Genomic DNA, 17433 nt, shown 5'->3' on the forward strand with positions numbered 1-17433 from the left:
TATGGCTGCTTTTTCCTCCTAGAATCCATACCCCACCAGCTGAGTTTGCTCAAAGAGCAGTGCCTCTCTGTAGCCCTCCCCTCTCCTCAGCCCCCAGAGTGGACCAACTTGCACCTCCCCCCTGCCCTCCTGGCCCTTTCCATTAGCTCTTATACCCGCCCCTGGACTGAGGGCACACCGTGGGTGCTCTGATGTTGACTGCGTGGATGTGTGTGAATGAAAGGAAGACATTTAGACTTGATGTTATGAGAGGTAAAGCACTCTTGAAGGTTTTGAGCGATGCTGTGAATGTCAAGATGAATGTGGTTTTAATGTATCCAAGAGATTTATTCCTTAGTAATCACCTGTTAACTGTCTTAGATTTCACTGTCGTGTCTTTAAAAAAAACTTTTTAACAGACGTTTCTTAAGCTTTCATCTAGTGTTTTGAAAAGTAGTGCTTGTTCTGCAGGGATGATGAAATATCTAGAGCATAACCAGCTCTTGTGGAGTCGGGAGGACTCTGGTCCTAAGGCTGGTGATAGAAGGAGGTGGAGATGGTCTCGTGGTCTGGTATGAGCTATTTACAGCGTTTTCTTTAATGTTAAGTGAATAGAGTTTTCAAATACTCGATAATTATTGGTTCTTGTTCATTTTCCATGAGAGAAAATATGTGACGTGCCAGCAGTTCCTGCAATATAAACATGCAGTGAAAGTATTTTCTCTCCCTAAATCTCCTATGCCTGCCCCAGGCTGTTCCATTGACATACATTAGCATGCCTGTCTTCCTTTTCCATAAAGCACAGGCCTATAAATATTTCTAAGTTTAAAAATAGTGTTTTCCCTACCGTGAGTCAAGGTTCAGTTCTCGTCTATCTAATTTTAGTTTCTTGTTTTCATGAACTTAAAAATGTTTTCCTTAACCAGAAAATAGAAAAATAGCGCACTCAGAGACTGAGGAAACTTCTTGCTACGTTTTCCCCTGTAGCACAGACATTTCTATGTGAGATTTTTTTGTTGAACAGGTTATTGGAAAACAAAATTGTGAAGTAAAACAGGAGTTTAGAGAAAGTCCAAGTAGAACAGAGTGCTATCTATTGGCCATTTGTTGCTCTGTGGAATATTTTTGGAGAGTAAAATTAGTGACCTATAGAACACTGTCGTTTTGAAAGTGTGCATTTTTTTTGTTTGTTTTCGGAGAGTAATGTTAGAGACCTATAGAATGCTATAGTTGTTCTGAAAGTGTGTATTTTTTTACCACCTTTATTAAACTAATTTTATATGAAAATTAGTGAAATGGTCAAAAATAATTATATGAAACCTTTTACCATAAATGATGTCTATTTATGACAGACTTTGTAACTTCCTCATATTTCTACGTACAAACAGTAATTTTTTCTTGGTTAAAATTGATGTCAACCAATTTGTATTTTCATTTTCTGATTATATTTTACGTAGATTTTATTTGCATCTACATAATTCACATATTTTTATGTGTAAGGAGAATACAATATTTCTTTGAGTTAATGTTCTGCAGTTTGTTTAACCATTTCCTGTCTGAGCTTTTAGGTTACTTCAAGTTTTTTTCCCTTATAAATACTGCAGCTTTAAGGAATGTGTGACTTTTGAAGTCTTATGTTTAGACAAATGACAAGCCGTATGTTTAGACAAAGGACAAATGACACCTTATTTTTATTTATTTTTTATCACAAAAGTGAAACATGTTTATGGTCTTTCAGAAAAGGCAGATAAGCAAAAAGAAGATTAAAAATGCTTACCACTCAGAGATAGCCATTGTGAACGTTTTGATATAGGCTCTTAGACTTTTACAGTGCAGATATACATATCAGTAATTATCTTTTAGCAAAAATGGTATCATATTAAGCATATTGTCTTATAACCTCCTTTTTCATCTAATCAATCATGAACATCTTTCCACCATTAATCTCTGTATATATTTATATAGTCATTTTGCTATCCCTATAATATTTTATTATAGGGATGTAGTATAACTTATTTGGGAAGTATCCCTTGTTGGAAATTTAGATTGTTTTCAGTTTTGTATGACTACATATCATGATACTAAGATATGCATTTTCCAGATTCTCATCCCTCAAATCAGGATGCATCGTGCAATTTAATATACGTCATAGGTTTAGTTACAGCACTTCCTTTTATTTCTTAATAGAACAAAAAGTAATGGTACATCTTACAATCACTGGCATCTTAGCTTTGATGAAATATAGTTCTATGAGTTATAGTGATGTGGCCAATATCCTTATTGGTAATTGTTTTTGCCCCATGAATTACCAGTGAGGCTGAACCCTTTTTTCATATCGTATTGATTGCTATCTTGTATTTCTTCTATTATGAGTTACTTGTGAATTGAGGTATTTGTCTTTTCCTTATTAATTTGTAAAATGTCTTTATTTATATAAGTGATTTCGATCTTTGTCTTTTTGTTGTAAATTTCCCCAGTGTGAAATTTGTCTTTCAATCATGATATTTTTTGACATGTGGAAATTAAAAATGTTTATATTGGGCATATCTATCACTGTTTTATGGTTTCTACCTTTGGTGACATGCTTAAAAAAGCTTTCCCTACTCCAGGATTACGTAAAATATTAACCTATATTTTCCTCTAAGGCTTTTATATTTTTCCTTTTTTCATACTGTTATCTTTAATCCATCTAACATTTATTTTTTAATTTTTTTCTTGAGGAAGAAATACAACTTTAGTAACATTAAATGATAGCATACAAAAGCATGAGAGAGGCAGGACATTACAAAAAGTAGAAAGCTTAAATTTTTAAATATTATTTTACCTTTAAAATAAAATTTTATTTTTTTGTGGCAAGAACACTTAACGTGAGATCTATCCTCTTAAAATTTTAAGTGTACAATATAGCAAGGGTCCCCAACCCCTGGGCGGTGGACCTATACCATCCGTAGACTGTTAGGAAAAGGGTCACACAGCAAGAGGTGAGCAGCGGGGAGCCAGCGAAGCTTTATATCTATTTGCAACCACTCCCCAGCGCTAGCATCACTGCCTCAGCTCCACCTCAGATCATCAGGCATTAGATTCCCTTGTGCCAAAAGGGTAGGGGACCGCTGCAGTGTAGTATCGTTAATTATAGGCAGAGTTGTACAGCAGATTTCTAGAATTTCTTCATCTTGCATAAATGATACTTTATGCCCATTTATTAGCAACTCTCCACCACCCCTTTGTTCTTAAATCAACTTAAAATAAATGTTAAATCAAAAAGATTTAAAATTTAAGTTGATTTAACATTTATTTTAATGTGGGATTTGGGTTGTCCAAGTGGTTTGGCAGTTATTTTATACTGTTTAATGATATATACAGTTTATATATGACATATATTGGTATATACCATTTATGAATAGTATATAGAATTCTAATTTATAAGTGAGTCTGTTTTTGTAGGTCTTTTTGTCTTTCTGTTTTTATACATTTATTCTTCCAGATCAAAGTTAGAATAAGTCGTTTCCTCACAAATTCCCTTTGGCATTTTAATTGAAACTCTTTCAGTTACAGATTAATTTGACATCTTTACAATTTTGAGTCTTCTCATCCAGCAAGCTGGTATATATATCTCTATATACATGTCCTTTTTATGTTGCTCAGTAAAGTTTTGTAGTTTTGTCATGAGCTTTTACATATTTTTAAAATTTATTAAATTTTACGATTTTAATTGCTACTATGAGTAGGATCTTTTTCAATTATATTTTCTAGCTAGTTACTATTGGTATGTAGGAAAGCTGCCAGTTTTATAATTTGCATAACAATAAACCCACCCATTTTAAGTACACAGTTCATTGAGTTTTAACAAATGTTTGCAGTTGTGTCACCACTACCACACTTGATTTAGTGCATTTCCATCACCCCTAAAAATACCTTTGAGTCCTACTTCAGTCAGTCCCTCCCTTGTCTCCAGATCATGGTGACCACTGATATGCTTTCTTTCACTATAGTTTTGCCATTGCAGAACGTTATAGAAATGGAATCGCACAGTATTTAGTCTTTGGTGACAAGTTTCTTTCACTTAGAATAATGCTTTTGAGATTCATTTATGTTGTTGCATGTATCAGTTGTTTATTCATTTTTATTGCTAAATAGTACTCCTTTGTTTGGACATACCACAATTTTTACAAATCTACTTATCAGTTAATGGATGTTTGCATTGTTTCCAGTTCTTGGCAATGATGAATAAAGTTGCTGTGAATATTCACAGGTCTTTTGTGGCCATATGTCTTCACTCCTCTTGGTTAAATACATAGGAGTGGACTTACTGTATTGTATGGTGAGTGTGTTTAACTTTGTACAAAACTGTATAAAGCTGAAAATGTTATTTTTCTATGTAACTAGCTACTTAATTGAGTGGTTATTGTTTTTCATTTTTAAAAATCAGTCTTAGGTTTTCTTTGTTGAAAATCATATAAATTTTAAATCCCCTCCTTTTCAGTCTTTATATTTCTTATTTTTATTGAGCTGAAATATAAAGGTCAAAAATATGCCTTTTCTTTGCTTAGGGTTACAGTAACAAATGGCTCTAGTTTGTGTTTGTTTTCTCTCCCTAAGAAAAGAAATGGGGATGTATAGTGCAGGAAATAATCATAATAAAGGAAATGCTGGCCTATTTCTTAAGTGCTCATTGCCACTAAACTGGTCATTTAATTCCTAAAGCACTTTGGGGAAGAGTGTTTGATGTCTCCACAGCCCAAAAGACCTTATAAGTAGGCCAGAAACAAAAACTGTCCTTGTGAATGTTCTCCCCTTTACTCATGTAGGACCAGGAATTGGACTCGGCACAATTTTTCTAGATGGGAATGAGGCTCTGTTCCTTCATTCGTGATCTTGGGCTGTTTTCTATGTGAGTGAGTTTTGAACAAAACTATAACTCCCCTGAATAAGTCCCAGAATTTTGGCCCCATTTTATACCCTATAATCCATTCAATTGAGATAGCTTATTCGTATGCTAGACATGGAAAGCGTATATAGAAAGGAGAGTGATATGTAATTATCTCAGATGTTTGGGGTTCTTTGGAACATTACTAACAAACACTTCCTTAATTTGTGAATGCACTTTAGATCAAATACATTGAAGTTCCTTGATAATTGCAGCTGCCGATTGGATGCGTTTCTTATTTTCTTATAACCATTTCAGGTATTTTCTTTTCAAATTCCCTGCTGTGCCTTACTTCTTGGCAATATCCACTTGACCACAGAGGTGAAGCTTAAACAATTCTCATCTGCACAGTGGACCCCTCATCCTTCTGTGTGACTTGGCAGATGATATAAACCAATGGAATGGGAGGTAGAAAAGTGGAACTCTTGTCATTTGGACAGAAAAGATGCAAAACTAAATCTCTTTTCTGTTGACTTTTTCGGTGGAAAGGTTTATATATTTATCATCATAAGGTCCTAGGTTTGACTTTTGTATTTCTCTTTTTAGCTCTGATTATCTTTTCTAGCAGAGATGTCATAGATGAACAGCTAAGCACAAACCCAAGGCACTGAGCTCTGATTCTGTTCTGCTTTTGATTCGTCATCACTTAGTGCTTTTGTGCTTTTTTTGTCTCCTCAATAACTTGTATCTGTCATTTAATAACAGCGAATAACAGTGAAGTAAATGTCTTATAAATACATCTAGTTTTTATTCTTCACTTCTATCATAAATTGATAATCCTCTGGAGTTTAAAATGTTAATTTAGGGATTAAAACAAGAGATTAAAAGAAAGCATTAACAGTACTCAAAACATCACGTTTTTCTTTTTAACTGCATAAATAATAAAAATACGCACCTGTGTTGCATGCTTCTCAACACTGGCAGTGCGATCTTTTGCTTCACTTTGTCAGTATTCTACATAAAGTTCTTAATAGTTTAATGGTTTTACTAAGTTTTTGTTAATTTCAAAATAACCTTTTGGATTTTCCATACAAAGAAATATTTAATGTTTTTCATGTGCCATTTTTTAACCTTCCTCTTTGTAGACAATCTGCTGATATGTTTTCTTCTCATGTCCTTGGACAAGAGGGAGTGTACAAGAGTCTGGGGATCAGTACCCACTCCTGGTGGGGAGGGTGCTTCCCTCTGTGTCTGGGAGATGAGTTCTCCAGCAACCCGAGAACATCTGACAGCAATCACCCATGTGTGCCTGTGGTCACTGGTCTGTTCCCTATCTCATGTCTTGTTTGTTCAACTGACAGCTGGGTACCCCATTAGGACAACCAGTGTACCAGAGTATTTGGCAAAGTGCTAAGTACACAGGCATTCCCAATGCCAGTATCAGGGCAAAGAATCGTGGAAGACCCTTGCCCTGTTTTAGCAAGAGCAGGCTCCAAAAAATGCATTTGCGACTCAATTCATAAACTTCAAATTCAGAATCCTGTTGGATTTAGTGCAGTGACTAAAAGGATAGACTTTGGGGTTAGATGAATCCAGACTTAAATCATATTCTACTTAGCTTTTAGTGCTTAAAGGCTGCGTGATCACCAGCAAGGGACACCTTTATTTTGCACATGTCCTGGGAATTTTGCTGTCAACAAGGCAGCCCAGCACTTCTCAAATATGAAATGATTCTGTATATGTAGTGAAATAAGTATTAAGTCTTATACCTTTATTGTGGGGCCAGAATGAATGAATTTATCAAGACCAAGACTCCTTGGTTATTTTTTTCTCTCATTAAAACTAAAAAAAAAAAAAAAAGCCAAGTTTAATGAGGCATAATTTGAATACATGTAATTTCAATAAATTTTTAAAAGTTTAAAGGCAAAATTTAAATTCAGCCTCTTAGGTGTATAGCCTGGCTGTTGGTAAATGGTATGCCTGGTGCTTGTGTGTTCTTTATGCCTTTTTCTTTTTGGGTGGAGTAATTTTTTCCTTCTACGATTCCATTTTTGTCTCCTCTATTAACTTATTAGTTGTATATCTTTTTCTAACCTATTTTAGTGATTGCCAAAAGTTTACAATATATATCTTTAACTTATCATAGTCCACCTTAAAATATTATACTACTTGATATATTGTGTAAGAACTTTTTAAGAATACCTAATACTATTAGTGTCATAATACTGTGTTTTACATTATAAACCACATAATACATTGTCATTTTTTTATGCCTATAGCATGTTGTTATTTTTGATTTAGACACTAAATTACTTTTAAAACAGTGTTCTCCAATTGAACTTCCTGCTATAACAAATATTTATATCTGCAGTGTACAACATGGTAGCCACCAGCCACATGTGACTACAGAGTACTTGAAAAGTAGCTAGTTGTGACTTATGAACTGAATTTTAAATTTTATTTTATTTTATACTTACTTTCTTTTTTTAAAACCACTTCAGGAACTCTTAGTTTCTTGTGTAGCTCTAGGTTTCTTTTTCTTATCATCTTAATGAAGAACTTCTTTTAACATTTCTTATGGTACAGGTCTTCAGGAGATGAATCCTCTGATTTTGTTTGAAAAAGTCTTTATTTCACACTTATTTTAAAAAGATATTTTTTCATGGTATAGAATTTTGTGTTGAATCTTTTTCTTTCAGTGCTTTGAAGATATCACACCATTGTCTTCTAGCTTGCATTGTTTTTGATGAGATGTCTGCTGTAATTCTTCTCTCTGAATGTGTTCCTCTGAATGTGTCTCCCTAGTACCTACCTTCACCCTGGCAGCTTTTAAGGTTTTCTCCTTATTTTGTTTTCAGCAATTTGGATATGATGTGATTTGAGTATTTATTTTGCTTGGAGGTCCTCCACACTTCTTGGATCTGTGGTTTGATGACTTTCATTATGTTTGAAAAATTCTTGGCCATTATCTCTTCAAATATTTCCTTCTATTCTATTCCTTTTTTCTTCTGGGTTTCTGTTGACCTGTTCTCAAATCACTGTTACCTCAGCTGTGGTATGTCTGTCTCTGGTATTATTTATGATATCATGTTTTTTATTTCTATTATTTCCACTTAATTCTCACCTTTTCTCTCTCTCTACTCTACTTTTCAGTATGTTCACGCATATCGTCAGCCTATTTCATTAGATCCCATTCGTATGTTAGGCATATCTTTATCTTGGGCCGTGCCCCTGTTCTTCTCTCTTTGCGTGAAAGGTTATCTAGGACTTTGGGCTACTTGGTTGCTTGTGGACTTAGCTCTTTGTTGGGTTCAAGAAAAGTTGTGATTTTATAGCTTATCTTGGTTTTAATTTTTATTAAAATTTAAGATGGTGTGACCTTTTTTCCAGCTTTCTAAAATTAACTTCTCCTTGGTTATATTTCTGAAGTTTGGTTGAACTCAGCAGTTGTATAAGATTTATAAAATAATTTTAAACTTTTATTTTTGTCTTATTTTTTACTAGTAGAGAAAAGTCACATATAAGAAATATGTGTGTTTATTTAAAAATATGTGATGCTCTACTTTTCAGTTACAACCTATAAAAGAAGTGCTTTCAAGTACCAATATTTACTTCTTAAATAGAAAAAAAATCATAAAACTTGATATATGGCATATTGTTGCTAGTTTACTTTTCTTAAAGAGTAGAAGTGAGAACTATAATACTCTTCATATCCTAGGAGAATAACCTTAGATAACAGTCCTAAAGAAACAAAAGACCAATTTACTCAAAGATAGTAGTGCAATTAATGATAGCAAAAATTGAACAATGCTCAAATACCCAGTAAAGGTGATTGCTGTGGTAACTGGGAAAACTTCCTGATAGAATGTTATATTTATTCATTGTTCCACAAACTTTGGTCAAATTCCTGCTGTGTGCCAGGCTCCGTGCTAGGTCTCCTAGATGCCTCCCTTATTAGATCTTCATAATTCCCCCATTTTATAAACAAGGAGATGAAGGCACAGGAGAGATTACTTTCCCTGGGTCACACAGCTGGTAACATGGAGGGCTAAATGCACAACTTCCTGATAATCAAAAGAGCAGATTAAAGTGATAAAAAAAAGTTTTAAATCTCTCATTTGCAAAGATGAGATTGGTTATAGTTGACAAGGAGGCAGGGAAACTAAGCACTCTGAAATACTACTGTTGGTGTTTGGAAGTACAAATTGAGGAAAACTTTTTGGAGGGCTTTTGGCAATATCTGTCAAGAATATTACATGTTGCACTATTTCTCCAAGCCATTCTACTCTTAGGAATTTACCCTATGGAAATATTTGTGTAAATGCAAAGATGTATTTAGGAGGATCTTGGTTACCATCTTACTTGTAATAACGGAAAACTGGAAATTTCTTGAATATCTACCAAGTGTAAATTACAGTTGATCTATCCATACAGTAGAATACTTGTCAATATTTATGATAAATAGGTAGATATCTGTGTACCAACGTGGGCAAAATAGCCATCGTTGTTAATTGAAAAAAGTGACTGTACCATATGTGAAACATGATTTCATTTTCCAGATGTATTTGAGAGTATGTATATATAGAGATGATGGTATATGCATTAAAAGATACCTACAAATCTATGAATAGTAGTTGTTTTAGGGTGGTATTACAGTAACTTCTAATTTTATATTTAATACTTGTTTTAGTTTTTCTACAACAGACATATATTACTTTTATTTACAAAAAAACTACTAAAATTTTTTAAAAAGCCATAATATGAGTTATCCTAATTGGAGGAAATGCATGTTGCAGTGAGTGAATGCAGAATAAACCCTAGCTGTGCACTAGGTGTAGATTGGAGGTGGATTTGTCTTGGTGTGAGAATATCACATTCTATTCATTCTTTATTATAAGTGGCTTAAATTTTAAGTCATAATGTTAAAGCACTTTGTTTTCTCCACAAATAGAAACTCTTATTTAAAAGCCTTCAAATCCCAAAAGTAAAAGAGAAAAAAAATTTGTCACTTTTCTCCCTAGCCTATTTACTTAAAGAAGTAATCAATTTTTCACCAAAAATGCAACTGTAGTGTTAGTTCAGTCATGGAAAAAGGTTCAGAGATTTGATTCTGCTGACCTAGTGAAGATATACAAAATCACAAAGTAAATGTTTGCATACGTTAGTTCACAGTGGGAGAGTGTGTCTAGGGAGATGACATTGCACCTGCTGGTGATAGAGATCTTGTCCTCTTGGTCAGCTGCGGCCCTGACTTAACCTGCCCCAGAGGGTCACTTGGAGGCTACGTTGGTTTTGGAACTCCTCAGGGGATTCAGTTCTGTTTAGGATAGACCATAAAATACAGCCTTCTGGGATGCACAGGGTTACCCCAGAGCAAGCATTGAGCCTTGAAATCAACTCAGCCACTGTTACAGGATGACTCAGTTGAGCCAGAACTATCTTAATTTGATAACTCTCCTAATTTGAACCAGAAGTCTTGGGTTTGACCCAGAACCATCTCGGTCTGCAGTGGAGTTGTGGTGTGTATAATGCTGTCAGATTATGTTCATTGTTAGAATCTTGGGGAAAGGAAGTGACTTGCTTGGCCAACACAAAATAGCTATAGAACAAGAAGAAGGATTTAAAAATTAGTATTTTACTATGCTTGTGAAGTAATGTTGATTATAAATATTATTTCAATCTGTTTCATTAATCTATTTCTTAAAAACCTGCACTTTGAGCAGGAGTTCATGTTTCTAACTTGGGATGCATTTTTTTCATCCCTTCTCCCCTAACCGTTATTCTAATTTTTTTTTTTCAGAAGTTGTCATTTCAGTTCTTAAAACTCTTTCATAAGAGCTGAGCATCAGCAACAGTTTTCTCTAGTTCTGTCTCAGAAGATGAATTATAGTTTAATTGAATAAGATGAGGAAACTGAATAGTAAAATTGTATTTGCTTTGATATAATAAAGAATCATTCCTGCATCTAAAGCAAATGGAAATTTATGGAAAAGTAAATTCTTTGAACTATATGTAGATGAGAAAGTTAGGATGGAAATTTTATGTTTAACTGGGCATTTTGACATTCCTGCAAGTAGGAATCTTTTAAAGCTAAATGTTTTGATATGAATTATTTGTTATTCTAAAGAGTGACATTCAACTTTTTCATGGGTCTTATGCAAATGATATTAGACATGATCTGTCTCATTGAAAGATAAAATTATTGCTCTAGGGAGATAAGAGAAAAAATTAAATATAGTCAAGGAGTAGAAGGGAGTTTATAGTAGTAGATCAAAATGAGAAGACCAGGTGTGTTTTTTTTTTCAGACAAAAGATTTATGGGATATATATATATATATATATTAGAACTATTTAATGCTTCTTAAAACTTCAGGATTGTATGTTTTTATACATTTCTTTTTTGGAGGGGGGTCCATGATGACATGTAGATGGAACTTCCCAATTGCCTATCATAGACTATTCATGCAAATTCTTACCCATTCCTAGAATAAGGTCCCTTATCTGGTGCTAGGAAGTGCCTCTGTGCCTTAAGAGGCAGCAGCAGGAAGTGGAAAATACATCCTACTTAAAGTCATAGGCCTGGACAGAAGGCTGGATGCTGCTATGTGACATTGAACTTCTATCATTTCAGATTTAACACCTGCCCTACCTATGTCTTGGTTTTGTAAGGATATTAAGAGGTGATGAATAATGCTTTACAAATGTAAAATATTATTTCATTAAAGAAGAAAGGAATAAAACTGGAAAGCACCAAATATTTGGAAGGAAACTAAACTAGGGTTTACTTTCCCTTTCGGCCAGAGCTTTATAGTATGCACTTGGGAATAGAAAGTGAAAGGAATATGCAAGTGTTCCAGACAGGATGGGATGGGGTGAGGCAGTGAGGATTGGCAACTTTAAAGACCTGGATGCTCTAATCTTAGAGCACCACCAATTTGTACCCAGCTCACATCCAAGTAAATTACTGTGTAATTGACATAACAATAGAAGGATGTTTTGTAATAGTAATGGGACAGCTTCCAGACTGGCAGAGAGTCAGTAGAGATTGACATGTGTATTTGTAGAGTTGCTATAAATTGCCCCAAATGTAAGCGTGGTGATGGATTAGACTATAGGGAAGCCTGTGGCTAATGCTTGATTGTTCACTTATTCTTCCTTTGTCCCCCCTCCACTAGCCATGTGCACTAGGAGTGACTCTGAGCAAGGATCAACCTGTAGGTGAGTGATGTAAATAGAGGACAAAGAGTGAGGAGTATTAAGGCAGCCCTTGAAATAACTTTCCTCCAGTACTTTATTTTTTTTTAAACAAAAAACACTTTTTTGTGGATAATTTCAAACAAACAAAAGTAAAGAAACTTGTAGAATGAACTGTCAGGTGCCTGTAACCCAGCTTCAAATAATATCTACACATGGCCATTTTTGTCAATTTGCATAAAAAACTTACTGGATTGTGTTGATTCTGTAGCTCTATTTGGAGAGAAATACCATCTTAATATTGAGTCCCCCAATCCCAGAACACAGCGTCTATCTCATTCCAGTTATTATTTAATATCTTAATAATTTTTCAGTGTACAACCATTTTGCACTTCTCTTGTTAAATTTATTCCTAAACATTTATTAATTTTGATGCTGTTGTAAGTGGAATTATTTCTTTTACTTTTGTATTGTTCATTGCTAGTATCTAGAAATACAGTTGGTTTTCAGATATTGATCTTATGTCTTGTGAACTTGCTAAACTCACTTATTCTAGTAGGTGTTTTTTTTTTTTTTCTAGACTCATTAGGATTTTTCTGTGTACAGGATCATGTCTTCTGTGAATAAGGACAGTTTTACTTCTTCTTTTATAATCTGTATGTTAAAATTTTTCTTTTCTTGACACATTGCACTGGCTAGAACCTCCAATACAGTGCTAACTAGAAGTGGTGTTTGTACATATAGACCCAGGGAAAAGCCTTGAAACTGAAATATTACCACCATAAGTGGAGGGCAGGGAAAGACCAAAGAAGGCTAGCCACTCCAGTCTGGTAATTAATAGAGTTTATTAATGGAAACTTACATATGCAGCACGTCTTGAGTGGCTACAAAACAAAGCAGATATTTTCTGCCCTGTTTGGCAGGTGCCAAAGAAGTATATAGGGTAAAAAGGAGGGAATAGTCACACGTACTAACTAGTACATGAATGCCACCAGGTATGGGAAATCACTTTACATGCTTGACCAGGTCAGGACAACGACTTGTTCCAGGAAACAGCGTGTAGTAGGAAACAGGGGACGGGTGCTGATTTATGTCAGAATGAATGTCAATTATGATGAGACAGTCTCTTAGGGGAGTTTGTGGGAAGCAATCCTCCCCTTCTGGCCTAGGTCCAGCTCTCAGGTCAGTCAGCAATCACAGCATGGAACCGTCTTTTCTCCACAAGTAGTAAAAATGGACATCCTTGCCTTTTTCTTGATCAGAGAATGAACTTTTGGGTTTATTGATTTTTCTCTATTTTTTTTCTTAATTCATTGATTTTTACTCTGGTATTTATTATTGTCTTCTTTCTGCTCATTTTGGGTTTTGTTTACTCTTCTTTTTCTAGTTTCTTAAGGTGGAAGTTTAAGTTATTGACTTGAGACTTTTTTCTACAGACTTTTTTAAGTTATAAATTTCCCTCTAAGCACTTTCCATAGCTGTATCCCACAATTTTGATTTACTGTGTATTTATTTTCATTCAGTTTGAAGTATTTTCCAACTTCCCTTGTGATTTTTACTTTGACTCTTGAATTATTTTGACATGTTTTCTAATTACCAAATATTTGAGGATTCCCAAATTTTCTGATCTTGGTTTCTAATTTAGTGCCATTTTGGTAGAGAACATACTTTATATGATTTTAATGTTTTAAAATTTATTACACTTGCTTCTGGTCTAGTCTGTTGTCTGTCCTGGAGAATGTTACATGTGTTTGCAAAAAGAATGTGTATTCTGCTATTTTTTGCCGTAAGAGTTCTGTAGATGTCACGTCAAGTTGGTTGACAGTGTTGTTCAAGCCTTGTATATCCTTGTTGATTTTTCTGTTTAGTTATATCAGTTATAGAGAGTGGAATAGTGAAGCCTCCAAATATTATTTTGAATTGTCTATTTCTCCCTTCAGTTCTGTCAGTTTTTGCTTCATGTATTTTGGAGTTCTGTTAAGTGCTTATATGTATGTAATTGTTTTATCTTCTTGATGAATTGACCCTTTTATCATTACAAATTTTTTCTTCTTCTCTAGTAACATTTTTGTCTTAAAGTTTATTTTGTTTGGTATTAGTATAGCTACTGCAGTTTTCTGTGGTTTTGTTTGCATAGTATATCTTTTTCCATTTTTTTACTTTTTAGTATTTCTAGTAAGGCAGATCTGCTAGCAACAAATTCTTTCAGTCTCTGTTTATCCAGAGATGTCTTTTATTTCTGCTTCATTTTTGACATATAGTTTTGTGGGATATAGAATTCTTGGTTAACAGCTTTTTTTAAAAAGCCCTTTAAACATGTCATGTCATTGCCTTCTGGTTTCTATCATTTCTAATGTGAAGTCAGCTGTTGATCTTACTGAGGTTCCCCTTTACATGGTGAGTCATTTTTTTCTTGATGCATTCACAATTTCTCTTTGTGTTTAGCTTTCAGCAGTTTGACTATGCTATGTTTCAGTGGATCTCTTTATGTTTATTTTAGTTGGGCTTTGTTGAACTTTCTTTCAGTTTGTTGAATGTGAGGATTAATTTTTTACAATCTAATTTGGGAAGTTTTGGTCATTAGTTTTTCAAATATTTTTTTCTGCTCCTTACTCTCTGTCTTCTCCTTTTGGAACTTCCTTTATTCATATATTGATATCTCTGAGGCTCTGAGCATTTCACTTTCTTCTTTTTTATTTATCAGATTGGATAATTTCAAGTTTACTGATTATTTCTTCTATTATCTCAGATCTGCTGTTGAGCCCATCTAGTGATTTTTTATTACAGTTATTGTACTCTTGAACTCAATTTCCACTTGGTTTCTTTTTATAATTTCTATCTTTTGGGTAGAATAATTGATATTTTCTATCTGATGGGTAATTGTCATCATACTTTCCATTTATTCTTTTTTTCTTGAAACATGGATTTCTTTAGGTATTTGAACATATTTTGAATCTTTGTTAAGTCCAATATCTGGACCCCCTTAGAGTTTCTATCAATGGCTCTTTTTTCCTGAGTATAGTTTTCTGAGGATAGTTCACAATACTTTTATGTTTCTTCGCATGTCTTATTTTTAAAAAATGATATTTTAGTTCATATATTGTAGCAGTTTTGGATTTTGATCACCCTGGCAAAATCCTTTTTGTTGTTGTTATTGCTTTTTTGTTTGTGACTTGCCTGGATTAATTTTTAGAGTCTGTCTCCCCAGTAGTATGAAGCTGCTGCTGATCCTGCTCATTGTTTTTCTTGCCTTTATATTGAAGCATGGTGTTCTATGTGTCACCCCTGGGTCAGCATAGCTTAGTGATTAGCCTAGTGATTGTTCAGAGGTGTGCTTAAACACCTTAACTCAATAAAGCTTCATTATTTTGCAGTGGATCTGTGTGTGGGTTGAGGAACACATTCAAAGTTCAGGCCATTTATAGGTCTGCTTTGGCTTTTACTTTCTGCCAGGCCTTCTTCTTCTGCTTCTGTGCATGCGCTAGGCCTCACTTCAGCCAGGAATGAGTAGATAACTTGGGCCCACCCCAGTCTTTCCTGCATGTGTGCACCATTTCAGGACACCAGAGATGTGTGGGAGCTTATCACTATGCTTTTCTTATTCTTTGCATCTGCCTGTTGAATTTTTGTCTAGTTTGCTGCCCCAATTAGTATTGTAACCTAAGGCTAGCTGAGATGTTTGCCTTCTGTAATATTCCATTAGCAATGTTGTTTATGACAACATCCTTGGAAATGTGCTCCACTCCACATCAGGTCAACCCCTCCCGCAGCGGAGCTACCAGTTTTCACATCTTATCCTGCCCTAGTGGATCTACCACTATGATGGAGCTGAGGTGAGGGGTAGGAAGACCCCAGGCTAAAATGGTGCAGATTGCCACTGTTCTCACTCAAGATTCTGTAGTTTTCTTGAATAAATGTTTCTCAACTTGCCATATGCCTTTGGCTGATTTCTAGTCCTGAAGTTGTTTTTGACAAATTTGTCCCATTTTACTATTGCTTTTTGAGAAATTTTGCCAAGCCTCTCACTCATATTCCAGAAGTTCTGCCTCATCCCCCAAGCCTTCTTTTTATATCTTTGTTTTTTTTCCAACTAAGTAGTATAAGCTTGTTGTAAAAATGCAGTAACATAGAAATGTATAAAATGGAAATGAAAAATATCGACTCTTATCTCTTAAAGATAGCCACTGCTAATAGGTTAGCGAATTGCTTTCCAGACTAAAACCTTACTTTAATCATTGTACTTTTGGTTGTATCTCCTCACCACACAATCCCCTCACCCTTTTCCCCATGGTTTCTAATTCAGAGATTTTTTTTTATCTGCTGGATTCAAGAAAATAAATTTCATTAGCAATAATTAGTTTGACTAACAGGAGATTAGGGGCCCTCTCCTGACAAGGAGAGAATACTAAGACTGATATGATTTATATACTTTAAGTAGACTTGATTCTGCCCATACCGTTCACAGCATCATGTTTGTCTAGTCTCTTCTATAGTTTTCTCACTCGCCCGCCCTTTATCCTACTTATAGCTCATCCTTTTCCAGGTCCTCTGGGAAAGTGCCTGATCAGTCATTTCTCCTACAATGTCATTCTGGCACGGCTGCATTTTAGAGAGTTCTCTGGAGTAAGAGGCAGTGTAGTATAGGGTTAATGGCCTGAGCGCTGGTGTCACATTGTTTGGGGTTCAAATTTTAGCTTTCTTCCTTCTAAGCCTTTGTGTCCTCAGTTTCTCTGGGCCTTGGTTTTCTCATCTCTACAATGGGACCATAATATCACTGCCGTATTGGGTTGTAATACGTATATAACAGGATACTCTATGTAAAGTGCTTTAAAGCAGTGCTTAGTACATTGAGAATGCACAGTAAATGCTTCCCTTACTCTTCCTCCTGTCATCATTGTCATCATCATGACTATTACTAACAAGATCTTACCACTTAATGGTGACATTTTCGGTAGGAGAGAAAATTTTGAATGGGACCTCTTATGTGCTAACAGAAGCTTTGGTATTAATTAAACCACTGAGTGGAGTCAGAACTTTCCTGCAGGGTATGGGAAGTGGTGCTAGCTGGGAAATGGTAGGTTGAGAAGAGAGACTGCTGTTGGGAAGAAAACAACGGGACAGTGGCTGGACAGGCAGAGAAAAACAAGCTGAGATGATGGAGTGACTGCTAACAGGTGCGGAGTTTCTTCTTAGGGTGAAATGTTCTAAATTTGTGCCTATTGTGGCACAACTCTGAATATACTAAAAACCACTTCGAATGGGTAAATTACATGGTATGTGACTTATATCTCAATAAAAGCATTGTTTAAAAAAATGGTGGAAAAGAAATAAAGATGTTAAGAGTAGTTGATCTCTCCAGTTGGTGTTAGTGATCATCTTTATTTTTTCATTAT

At 34.9% G+C, this 17433-nt stretch overlaps 1 protein-coding gene across 1 annotated transcript in view; it reads left to right on the forward strand.

The window, feature by feature from the left end:
• The window catches only part of ADCY9 (adenylate cyclase 9), a 107873-nt gene that overhangs the window by 22265 nt on the left and 68175 nt on the right, over nt 1-17433 (forward strand). The window lies entirely within an intron of this gene.

This window comes from Pteropus vampyrus, unplaced genomic scaffold (assembly GCF_000151845.1).
Source record: "Pteropus vampyrus isolate Shadow unplaced genomic scaffold, Pvam_2.0 Scaffold300, whole genome shotgun sequence".
Lineage (NCBI taxonomy): Eukaryota > Metazoa > Chordata > Mammalia > Chiroptera > Pteropodidae > Pteropus > Pteropus vampyrus.